Source organism: Etheostoma spectabile, unplaced genomic scaffold, assembly GCF_008692095.1.
Source record: "Etheostoma spectabile isolate EspeVRDwgs_2016 unplaced genomic scaffold, UIUC_Espe_1.0 scaffold00569457, whole genome shotgun sequence".
In the NCBI taxonomy this organism is placed as follows: Eukaryota; Metazoa; Chordata; class Actinopteri; order Perciformes; family Percidae; genus Etheostoma; species Etheostoma spectabile.
This window is the reverse complement of record NW_022605140.1, coordinates 1-13,125: the sequence shown is the minus strand read 5'-3', so window position 1 is coordinate 13,125 and position 13,125 is coordinate 1. Positions and strand designations below refer to the sequence as shown.

Here is a 13,125-nt window from a genome sequence, read left to right as displayed (position 1 = left end):
CCTGATGCAATACTTTCAACAATCTTCAAATGGATTTCATCTTTTGGGACTGACGGACTGTTATCGTTTATGTCTATTACTTCCACCGTTACCCGATAAAGCTGGATTGGATTTTCTAAAATTACCTCGAAACTGAAGCTACAGGGCGTCGTCTTTCCACACAGCTCTTCTCGGTCGATTCGCTCTTTAATAACAAGGATGCCTTTGTCTCGGTTTAAATCAACATACTGTCGGCTTCCTTTTGTAATAATTCGAGCTTTACCTGATATGAGCCTCGCACCATCCAAGCCCAAATCACTAGCAATGTTTCCAACAAAAGACCCTTCTGCCTGTTCCTCTGGTACGGAATACCGAGCCTGTCCAGTAACTGAGCTCAGCTTGAAAAGACAAAGAATGACGAACAGAGGCTGCCATCGGCCTCTGCGATCGTGTATCCACAAACACGCCATCATAAATCCAGAGGAACAGACGCAGTAATATCTTTCAATTAAAAACTGATGTGATGAAATTCATGAATTGAAAAGGTAAGGGTTTTTAAGCAAAAGAAGTCGACAAGAAACGCTTCACTTTAAACCATCACGGGCCAGACCGTCTTCTCTCCAAGCAGAAAAACACTGAAAGGAATTAAAGGGGTGGACCGCTGCACTGCTTACTTAGTCATTTAATCAGCGATGTATCACACGGCGCTCATAGCCCCTCCACGGTAATGTATGGAAAGTGAATTTATTAAGAACAATATTATTTGAGTTCAAGTTTTGGATACATATTGATCTGCGTGATATCCGAATAACTTGACAAAACAAATATTTCACCTCATAATTTCTGTAGGGCACTTTGTTCTCAAATGTTTAGAAACGGACCAATTAGGATGCATTGAAATAAATTAATTTAATAATATAATAATAATGAAAGTAATAACATTATTAGTAATAGTATTCTTAGAATTTGTCTTCAGACGGTAACATCTCTGAACAGAGCTTATGAGGGAATTGGGAAATTTTCAAGACAGAAAGCATTTTAAGAAAAAAAAAGTAGCTGTCCACATTGTGGTGCTGAAAGGAATCGAGAGCACTTGTTTTCGGTTAAACTGTAGCCAGCTACCTATTGCAATATACACTTAATCTAGAGAAACAATTTTCAATAAGTAAAGACTTTGCGCATTGCACCTCACCTCTAGAGGAGAGTCTGGTTCATCCAGGATGTTCTTTTCACTCTGTATCCGCTGCATCGTCCCTGTAGAACTGGGGTCCATTATCAGCACGTTCTGACTACCAGCTCTGCCGAACTTACAGTCACTCTTTCTGGAGTCAGTCGTCCTACACACCTCGTAATTGTACACGTGTTGGAGAGTCCCTGTCCCCAAAGTTCTGAGTAACGTGGTGGATAATATGGAATCACAGGCAGATTGGAGTGATACAGGATGCGAGACTGTCCCATCTGTAGATTTTCACTGATATAATAACCACTAACCGTGATGAAGAGGAAGGAAACTACAGCAAGCCAACACTAATAAAAAGTTAGGTTGTCATTGTACTCCTTCGTGTGTAAAGTCAGTGAACTCCACAGCACTTCAGGGAAGCTGTCCCGCCACCCGCCCACGTTACAATGACTGTGCTGAACGAGAGGGCTGCCCGTTGTCCTCCACTATAACAGTCAGTCTTTGTTTCACAGCATCTTTATCAGTACTTGGCGGATAGTTCTTATTTCCCATTCTGTAAGCCCCTTCAAACAGCGCCCTGTCTGTGCTTTCTCTGCAGTTTATAGGAGAGCCAGGCATTCTGTCCAGAGTCCACATCAACAGCCACCACTTTAGTGACCAGATAGCCCACATCTGCTGAACGAGGAACCATTTCAGCCACCAGAGAGCCACCAGTCTGGACTGGGTACAGAACCTGAGGAGGGTTGTCGTTCTGGTCCTGAATCAGTATTCTAACTGTAGCCACTGAACTCAGAGGAGGGGATCCAGCGTCACGAGCAGTTACGTTAAATTCAAACCACTTGATTTGCTCATAATCAAACGACCTCACTGCATGAACGACACCATTTTCTGAATTTACTGACACTAATGAAGACACCGCTACCCCATTAATCTCTTTCTCTTCCAGAAAATAAGAAACACGAGAGTTTTGGCCCCAGTCTGCATCGTAGCACTGAGAGTAAATATAGAAAATCCAGGTGAGTTGTTCTCTGGTACAGTCTTACTATATTCTGATTGGTCAAATCTGGGTGGGCTGTCATTAACGTCAGACACTTTTACATTGATGTTTTTACTGCTAGTCAGAGGCGGAGAGCCTTGGTCGGAGACGGTTATGGTGATGTTATACTCAGAAATACTTTCTCTGTCCAAGACGTCTTCGGTGACTATAGTATAATATCCTGTTAATGAAGACTCGATTTTGAAAGGTATGTCAGAGTTAATGGAGCATTTGACAACACCGTTACCACCAGAGTCTTCGTCATCAGCGTTGATGACAGCTATAGTTGTACCTGGAGGAGAATCCTCAGATATCGAGTTAGAAAATGACATCAGCTGTATTGTAGGGACGTTGTCATTCTCGTCAATTATTTGGATAACAACTTTGCACGTATCTGAATATCCCCCGTGGTCACTCGCCTTAACGTTTAACTGATGAGTTTTAGATTTCTCAAAATCTAGTTTACCTGCAACTTTAATCTCTCCAGTTTTAACATTTACATCAAAAAGCTGCTTTGCCTCTCTGGCAACATGAGCTATAGAAAATGTCACCTCGCCATTGACTCCTTTATCTGCGTCACTTGCACTAACAGTGGTTACCAGTGTTCCTTCAGGAGAATTCTCCTGGACATCTGCTTTATAAACAGGCTGGCTGCAAACTGGCGCATTATCGTTAGCATCTAGCACAGTGATATGAATTCGCACTGTCCCTGATCTGTGTGGCTCCCCTCCATCTGAAGCAATCAGCACGAGTGTGTGAGTCTCCTCTTTCTCTCGGTCTAACGGGGATTGTAAAACCATTTCGATAAACTTCCCCCCCTGAGACTGGCTCTGTACTTCTAATTTGAAATAATCGGAGGGTCTAAGTGTGTATTTTTGAATATCATTGATACCAACATCAGGGTCGTCTGCACTCTCCAAGGAGAAGCGAGTCCCTGATGCAGCATTTTCAACAATTTTTAAATTAATTTCATCTTTCGGGAACGACGGACTGTTATCGTTTATGTCTATTACTTCCACCGTTACCCGATAAAGCTGGATTGGATTTTCTAAAATTACCTCGAAATTGAAGCTACAGGGCGTCGTCTTTCCACACAGCTCTTCTCGGTCAATTCGTTCTTTAATAACAAGGATGCCTTTGTCTCGGTTTAAATCAACATATTGTCGGCTTCCTTTTGTAATAATTCGAGCTTTACCTGATATGAGCCTCGCCACATCCAAGCCCAAATCACTAGCAATGTTTCCAACAAAAGACCCTTCTGCCTGTTCCTCTGGTACGGAATACCGAGCCTGTCCAGTAACTGAGCTCAGCTTGAAAAGACAAAGAATGACGAAAAGAGGCTGCCATCGGCCTCTGCGATCGGGTATCCACAAACACGCCATCGTAAATCCAGAGGAACAGACGCAGTTATATCTTCAATTAAAAACTGATGTGATGAAATTCATGAATTGAAAAGGTAAGGGTTTTTAAGCAGAGGGAAGTCCACAAGAAACGCTTCACTTAAACCATCACGGGCCAGACCGTCTTCTCTCCAAGCAGAAAAACACTGAAGGGAATTAAAGGGGTGGACCGCTGCACTGCTTACTTAGTCAGTTAGTCAGCGATGTATCAACAGCGGCGCTCAGAGCCCCTCCACGGTAATGTATGGGAAGTGAATTTTATTAAGAACAATATTATTGTTGATTTCAAAGTTTATGGATACATATTGATCTGCGTGATATCACGAATAACTTGACAAAACAAATGGTTTCATCTCATGATTTCTGTAGGGCACTTTGTATCTCAAATGTTTAGAAACGTGACCAATTAGGATGCATTGAAAATAAGATTAATATTATTAATATTAATAATATTAATAATAATGAAAGTAATAACATTATTAGTAATAGTATTCTTAGAATTTGTCTTCAGACGGTAACATATCTGAACAGAGCTTATGAGGGAATTGGAAAGTTTTCAAGACAGAAAGCATTTTAAGAAAAAAAAAGTAGCTGTCCACATTGTGGTGCTGAAAGGAATCGAGAGCACTTGTTTTCGGTTAAACTGTAGCCAGCTACCTATTGCAATATACAACGAATCTCAGAGAAACAATGTTCAAAGAAGTAAAGACTTGGAGCATTGCACCTCACCTCTAGAGGAGAGTCTGGTTCATCCAGGATGTTCTTTTCACTCTGTAACCGCTGCATCGTCCCTGTAGAACTGGGGTCCATTATCAGCACGTTCTGACTACCAGCTCTGCCGAACTTACAGTCACTCTTTCTGGAGTCAGTCGTCCTGCACACCTCGTAATTGTACACGTGTTGGAGAGTCCCTGTCCCCAAAGTGTCTGAGTAACGTGTGGATATATGAATCACAGGGAGATTGGAGTGATACAGGATGCGAGACTGTCTCCATCTTTAGATTTTCACTGATATAATACCACTAACACGTGATGAAGAGAAGGAACTACAGCCAAAGCCAAACTAAGTAAAAGTCAGGTTGTCATTGTATTCCTTGTCGGTGTAAAGTCAGTGAACTCAGACAGCACTTCAGGGAAGCTGTCCGCCACCGCCACGTTAACAATGACTGACTGTAGCTGAACGAGAGGGCTGCCCGTTGTCCTCCACTATAACAGTCAGTCTTGTTTCACAGCATCTTTATCAGTGACTTGCGGATAGTTCTTATTTCTCCATTCTGTAAGCCCACTTCAAACAGCGCCCTGTCTGTGGCTTTCTGCAGTTTTATAGGAGAGCCAGGCATCTGTCCAGAGTCCACATCAACAGCCACCACTTTAGTGACCAGATAGCCCACATCTTGAACGAGGAACCATTTCAGCCACCAGAGAGCCACCAGTTCTGGACTGGGTACAGAACCTGAGAGGGTTGTCGTTCTGGTCCTGGATCAGTATTTTCACAGTCACATTGCTACTAAGTGGAGAGAGCCTCCATCCTGCGCTTTGACGACGAAAACCAGCTGTTTGATTTGTTCATAATCAAATGACGCACTGCGTGTATCACTCCTGTTTCTGCATTTATAGAAACATATTCAGAAACTGGAGATCCACCGATATTAGCATCTTCGAGAATATAAGATATACGGGCGTTTTGGTTTTCATCAGGATCTGCGCTCTTACGGTTAAACAGAAACCCCGGAGAGTTATTTTCCACGATTACCCATTGTAAATATTTTGGGAAAACCCTGAGCATTATCGTTCCCATCAGAGACCTTTAAATGAAAGGTTCGTTTTGTTGAGAGAGGAGGCCGCTCCTGCATCTGTCGCAACAACAGTGATGTTATATTCTGACACAGTTTCACGATCTAATGCAGTATCTGTTACAAGGTGTAGTAATTTCTTAAATTAGATTTAATTTTGAAAGGTGCATTTTGTTCAATTCTACAGTTTACTTGTCCATTATCACCTGAATCCCAGTCTTTTAATTTATCATGCCAATAGTTGTACCAGAAGGGGAATCTTCTGACACAGGACTAGTGATGACATGACGCTTATAGTTGTAGTTGTCATTCACATCAGTTACATCAACTATGACTTTACGAATCTGTCAAACCTCCCTGATCTTTTGCATCGATTCTAAGTTCGTACTTTTTATCTTTTTCATAATCAACGGAACCTTTTATTATAACGACACCAGCTTTGTCGTCTACTGTAAACAAATCACTAAGGCTATTGCTGAGGTCTGACAAATAATACGTTACAATACTATTTGACCCGAAATCTGCGTCACTAGCATTAACAGTGGTAACGTAAGTATCTCTGGGAGAGTTTTCCATTACTGCAGCTTTGTACACCGACTGATTAAAAACAGGCGCATTATCATTGACATCAAGAACAGTGATATCTATGTTTACTGTACCAGATCTCCGCGGAGTCCCACCGTCTACAGCTATGAGCTTTAGAGATAGATTAGGATTCGTCTCTCTGTCTAATGGCTTCTGAAGCACCATCTCTGCATATTTCTTCCCATCTACATTCAAGTTTTGTTTCAGAACAAAATTCTCATTCTCGGTCAAAACATATTCTCTGAGTCCATTGACACCAACATCTGGGTCTTCTGCACTTGTCACTGGAAATCGAGCGCCAGTATTTGCTATTTCGCTGATTTCAAATTTGATTATATTTCTTTTGAACGTGGGCAAATGATCGTTTATGTCTGTTATTTCAACTGTTACCTGATGTAACTCCATTGGGTTTTCTAGAATCACATCAAAGGTGAAACTACACGGGGTAACGTCTCCACAAAGCTGCTCCCGTCTATTCTCTCTATCACGACTAAATCCCTTTGTCTGATTTCAGCTCAGTATACTGGGTGCTGTCTCCGTCCCGATACGGCCCGACCAAACGAAGCCTTTTCAGATCCAAACCAAGGTCCTGTGCTACATTACCGATTAGGGAGCCTTTCTTCATCTCCTCTGGGATTGAATAACGGATATGTCCGCTAACCATGTGGTTAAGATAAATAACAAAGAACAGAAGCTTCCAATTCTGTCCGCAGCCAAAGCGCCATTTTACGCAGAGGGAGTACGGAGTTATTCCACATGCCATAGCAAAACAAAATAGCTCAAAAATCCAAGCACGATACGTGTTCCAAGAAACACTGAACGTACCTCTAAAGAAAATTGATGTTGACTTTTCAGTTTGCTGTATATATTTGAACTGAGATATTGATACGTCTCTGTTTTCATCGAATGACAGCCCACATTGCAGACTACCTCCTTTTCTGTCAAAAGACACGGTGGTTAGGGAGGGGAGTGTGAGATAATTATATAGAGAATGTGTTGGATTGACCAACAGCGTCCCTTAGAGTTCAAAATTAGAAACACAATATAAAAACATGTTTGGAAAGATTAAGTGGTTGATTAAATTTGATTAGTGGATAAACAAAATAATCTAAAACAAATAAACAGAAAATTCCGCAAAAAGACACTAACATCAAAGTACACACTTCCCTCACCATGACTTTTAGTACAAAGCTGTACTTATTCAACTAAATATAAAAATATGTAAACGTGTGAATACGTTTAACACCGTCAACAACATGTCATAGAAATGAACAAAAAGCAAGTACAACTTCATCACGCTTCGGGGAAGATATGTTGAATACGAACTGTGAAAAGAGCATCTTTGCCTTTCACTATAATAATTTTAGGAACATAAAAAACACGTATTTTAACAAGCACAAGTGAATTCACAGTAAAAAACTGGAGACCACTCACGCAATGCAAGAACTTTAAAAACGAAAAAGATATGTCTGCCTATAACTAACTGAGAAATAAGGATATGTTATTGTGTTCAGCAACATGAAACGCTGTCCATTTTGCTGAAGAGGACGATATAGATTGAAGCATTTCAGTATTATTGTAATTAAACTGAATACAGACTGATCTACAAATTGAACTGACCTCTAGAGGAGAGTCTGGTTCATCCAGGATGATCTTCTCACTCTGTATCCGCTGCATCGTCCCCTGTAAACTGGGGTCCATTATCACACGTTCTGACTACCACTCTGCCGAACTACAGTCACTCTTTCTGGAGTCAGTCGTCCTGCACACCTCGTATTGTACACGTGTTGGATGTCCCTGTCCCCAAGTTCTGAGTACCGTGGTGGATAATATGAATCACAGGGGATTGGAGTGATACAGGATGCGAGACTGTCTCCATCTGAGATTTTCACTGATATGATAACCACTAACACGTGATGAAGAGAAGGAAACACAGCCAAGCCAACACTAAATAAAAAGTCAGGTTGTCATTGTACTCCTTGTCGTGTGTAAAGTCAGTGAACTCAGACAGCACTTCAGGGAAGCTGTCCGCCACCGCCACGTTAACAATGACTGTAGCTGAACGAGAGGGCTGCCCGTTGTCCTCCACTATAACAGTCAGTCTTTGTTTCACAGCATCTTTATCAGTGACTTGGCGGATAGTTCTTATTTCTCCATTCTGTAAGCCCACTTCAAACAGCGCCCTGTCTGTGGCTTTCTGCAGTTTATAGGAGAGCCAGCATTCTGTCCAGAGTCCACATCAACAGCCACCACTTTAGTGACCAGATAGCCCACATCTGCTGAACGAGGACCATTTCCGCCACCAGAGAGCCACCAGTCTGGACTGGGTACAGAACTTGAGGATGGTTATCGTTCTGGTCCTGAATCAGTATTTTTAACAGTCACATTGCTACTGAGTGGTGGAGAGCCTCCATCCTGCGCTTTGACGATGAAACCAGCTGTTTAATTTGCTCATAATCAATAATCGCACTGCGTGTATGACCCCGCTTTCTGCATTAACTGACACACCTGAGAGACTGGAGATCCGTCAAGATCAGAATCCTCGAGAAAATACGACACACGGGCATTTTGGTTTTCATCAGGATCTTTATCCTAACATTTAGTATAAAAGCGCCTGGAGAAGTTATTCCTGCAATAAACGCATTGTAAACACCTTGTGGAAACCCTGGAGCATTCTCGTTCACATCAGAGACCTTTAAATGAAAGGTTCGTTTTGTTGAGAGAGGAGGCATTCCTGCATCTGTCGCAACAACAGTGATGTTATATTCTGACACAGTTTCACGATCTAATGCAGTATCTGTTACCAAGTTATAGTAATTTCTTAAACTGGATTTTATCTTGAAAGGTGCATTTTGTTCTATTTTACATGTCACTTGTCCATTTTCACCCGAATCAGGTCTTTTACATTTAAATGCCAATAGTTGTACCAGGAGGAAGTCCTCTGACACATGACTAGTGAATGACATGACGCTTACAGTTGGGGCGTTGTCATTTACATCACTTACTTCATATCACTTACTTGAACTGTTAAACCTCCTGATCTTTGCATCGATTCTTAGCTCATATTTTGTATCCTTTTCAAAATCGATTGGGCCCGAAACAGACAACACACCAGATTTTTCATCTATGGACACAAATCACTATATTGCTCCTCACGTTTGAATTGAATTGTTATGTAACCATTCGATCCACTATCCGCGTCTGTAGCATTGACAGTAACAATATAGTGCCTGTTGCAGCGTTTTCCATCACCGTAGCTTTATACACTGACTGGTTGAAAACGGGAGCATTGTCATTGGCATCTAAAACCTTTATGTCAATATTTACGGTGCCAGATTTTTGTGGATTCCCACCATCTACCGCTATAAGCTTCAAAGAGAGATGGGGAACCTCCTCTCTGTCTAATTGCTTCTGCGCACCAGCTCAGCGTACTTACTCCCGTCTGGATTAACATGCTGCTTTAAAACGAAATGATCATTTGAAGTTAAACATAATTTTGCAGGCCATTGACACCGACATCAGCATCCTCTGCGCTGTCCAGCACAAATCGCGCCCCAAGATTAGCTGACTCGCTTATGTCTAACATGATATTGATTTCTTGAAAACCGAGGATGATCATTCACATCTAACACTTCAATTGTTATGTGGTGTAGCTCCATAGGGTTTTCAAAAAGTATTTCAAAGCTGAAGCTGCATGCGTTACGTATCCACAAAGCTGCTCCGGTCTATTCTCATTCACGACTAGAATCCCTTTGTCTGTCTTCAGCTCGGTGTAGTGAATGTTTTCTCCGTCACGATACGGGCCCGCCCAGAACGGAGCCTTTTCAGATCCAAACCAAGGTCCGTGCTACCTTACCGATAAGAGAGCCCTTCTTCATCTCCTCTGGTATAGAGTAGCGGATCTGAGAAGCGACGATATCCAAAAGTAGAGCAAGAAAAGAACCATTACCCGCTGATGTCCGAAATGCAAACGCCATTTGCAGGTGGTCGCTGATACGCCATGTCAGAAAGCGAAATTTCCGAGACAGAAATAACAGAGATCCTCCGACTTATATCCAATAGCATCCACGCTTTCGATGTAATTTGTTCATATATTAGAAAAGAGAAATAAAGTCACTAGAATAACAACAAGTATCTTTGTTGATGTACACGTTTCCTGATGATCCTTCTATGCCTACATCAATGAGATCTTACAATGAAGGCTCCTGAACTAAACCCAGAGATTACGCATTATATTCTTGTTCAACAGCGTCACTTAGAGTCCAAAACTTGAACACCAGATGGTTTAGAAATACATAGTGAATAAGGAACCCAAAGCAAATAATAAAGACAAATACGGAGGTCTGTAATACAATGACGATTACTTAACATATGCTAGCAATAATAATAATGTATTTAATTAATTGGACTGGGTAGGGCACTTCAATTTGCAAAGGCTGGAAGAGTGATCAATCAGCATGCGTTACATTATGTAACAAGACAGTAACAAGAAGAAATTAAAAAAAACATTATTATTATTATTATTATTATTATTATTATAATAGTAGTAGTAGTAGTAATAGTAGTAGTTGTAGTAGTTGTCTTGATACATGGTAAAATAAATGTATCGAATCATAAATGTATGAGGATAGTGGAAATTTTCAAAACACAGCACTAATTTAAGAGGAGCTATTCGAACTGTGGGCTGATAGAAACCAAGCACTTGTTTCTCGAAAAACCTGGACCCAGTTGCAAATAAGACATGACTTTGCCTGTTGCACACAGCACCATAAATTGTATATTTCAGTCAGGGAATAAAAGAAAACTGACCTCTAGAGGAGAGTCTGGTTCATCCAGGATGTTCTTTTCACTCTGAATCCGCTGCATCGTCCCTGTAGAACTGGGGTCCATTATCAGCACGTTCTGACTACCAGCTCTGCCGAACTTACAGTCACTCTTTCTGGAGTCAGTCGCCTGCACACCTCGTAATTGTACACGTGTTGGAGAGTCCCTGTCCCCAAAGTGTCTGAGTAACGTGGTGGATAATATGGATCACAGGGAGATTGGAGTGATACAGGATTCGAGACTGTCTCCATCTGTAGATTTTCTGACTGATAATAACCACTAAACACGTGATGAAGAGGAAGGAAACTACAGCCAAAGCCACACTAAGTAAAAAGTCAGGTTGTCATTGTACTCCTTGTCATGTGTAAAGTCAGTGAACTCAGACAGCACTTCAGGAAGCTGTCCGCCACCGCCACGTTAACAATGACTGTAGCTGAACGAGAGGGCTGCCCGTTGTCCTCCACTATAACAGTCAGTCTTTGTTTCACAGCATCTTTATCAGTGATTGGCGGATAGTTCTTATTTCTCCATTCTGTGAGCCCACTTCAAACAGAGCCCTGTCTGTGGCTTTCTGCAGTTTATAGGGAGCCAGCATTCTGTCCAGAGTCCCCATCAACAGCCACCACTTTAGTGACCAGATAGCCCACATCTGCTGAACGAGGAACCATTTCAGCCACCAGAGAGCCACCAGTCGGACTGGGTACAGACACCTGAGGAGGGTTGTCGTTCTGTCCTGGATCAGTATTTTCACACAGTCCATTGCTACTGAGTGGAGGAGAGCCTCCATCCTGCGCTTTGACAACGAAAACCAGCTGTTTGATTTGTTCATAATCAAATGAGCGCACTGCGTGTATCACTCCTGTTTCTGCATTTATAGAAACATATCCAGAAACTGGAGATCCACCGATATTAGTATCTTCCAGAATATAAGAAATACGGGCGTTTTGGTTTTCATCAGGATCTTGCGCTCTTACGGTTAAAAGAGAAACACCCGGAGAGTTATTTTCCACGATTACCCATTGTAAATATTTCGGGAAAACCCTGGAGCATTATCGTTCACATCAGAGACCTTTAAATGAAAGGTTCGTTTTGTTGAGAGAGGAGGCATTCCTGCATCTGTCGCAACAACAGTGATGTTATATTCTGACACAGTTTCACGATCTAATGCAGTATCTGTTACCAAGGTGTAGTAATTTCTTAAATTAGATTTAATCTTGAAAGGTGCATTTAGTTCTATTCTACAGTTTACTTGTCCATTATCACCTGAATCCAAGTCTTTTACATTTATGATGCCAATAGTTGTACCAGAAGGGGAATCTTCTGACACAGGACTAGTGAATGACATTACATACATAATGACAGGTGGATTATCATTCACATCAATCACCTCAACTATGACTTTACTCGAGTCTGTTAAAGCTCCTTGGTCGGTTGCTTCAATGCGTATTTCATATTTCTGGCTTTTCATAGTCAACCTGCCCTGAAAGAAATATCACACCAGTGGTTGGTTAATTTCGAATAACTGTCAATACTGCCTTGCATTTTGGAAATTGAATAATAAATCAAACCATTTGATCCGCTATCTGCGTCAGATGCATTCACAGTTATAATGTAGGTACCTTTTGAGGCATTTTCCATGACATTGGCCTTATAGACTGACTGATTGAAAACAGGAATTATCGTTAATATCTAAGACAGTGATATCTATATTCACTGTACTAGATTTCTGTGGTGTTCCACCGTCCACTGCTATCAGCTTTACGGACAGACTGGATATCGCTCTCTATCCAATGGCTTCTCAAGTACCATCTCCGCGTAGTTCTCTTCCGTCAATTTAAATGCTTTTTTAAAATAAAATGTTTTGTTTGGAGATAAATTATAGTCCCTGAAGCCCGTTTATTCCTACATCAGATCATTGGCTGTTGGCAAAACAAAACGCGCTCTGGTGCTGCTGATTTCTCCAATTGTCAATTGCGTCTCGTGCTGATGAAAATAAGGTGAATTGTCATTAATGTCCAATACTTCAACCGTAACGTGATGTAGTTCCATCGGGTTTTCTAAAATCAAATCAAAGCTGAAGCTACACGGCGTTACATCTCCACAAAGTTGTTCTCGGTCTAATCTCTCATTCACTACCAGCGTCCCTTTGTCCGTCTTCAGCTCTGTATACTGGATGCTTTCTCCGGTCACGAACGGCCCGACCGGAACGGAGCCTCTGTATATCTATTCCAAGGTCTGATGCAACATTACCAATAATGGATCCCTTCTTCATCTCCTCTGGGATTGAATAACGTATTTGACCACTGACAATATGACTGAAAAAAAAGAA

At 41.5% G+C, this 13,125-nt stretch overlaps 4 pseudogenes; all 4 read right to left on the bottom strand.

The window, feature by feature from the left end:
• Window positions 1-1,171: 1,171 nt before the first annotated feature.
• LOC116685015 (protocadherin gamma-A11-like) lies at window positions 1,172-3,835 on the bottom strand (annotated as a pseudogene).
• Window positions 3,836-4,141: 306 nt separating this feature from the next.
• Window positions 4,142-7,014, bottom strand: LOC116685016 (protocadherin gamma-A7-like; annotated as a pseudogene).
• Window positions 6,899-9,949, bottom strand: LOC116685013 (protocadherin gamma-A4-like; annotated as a pseudogene).
• Window positions 9,950-10,754: 805 nt separating this feature from the next.
• On the bottom strand, window positions 10,755-13,110 carry LOC116685017 (protocadherin beta-16-like; annotated as a pseudogene).
• Between the last annotated feature and the right edge of the window lie 15 nt (window positions 13,111-13,125).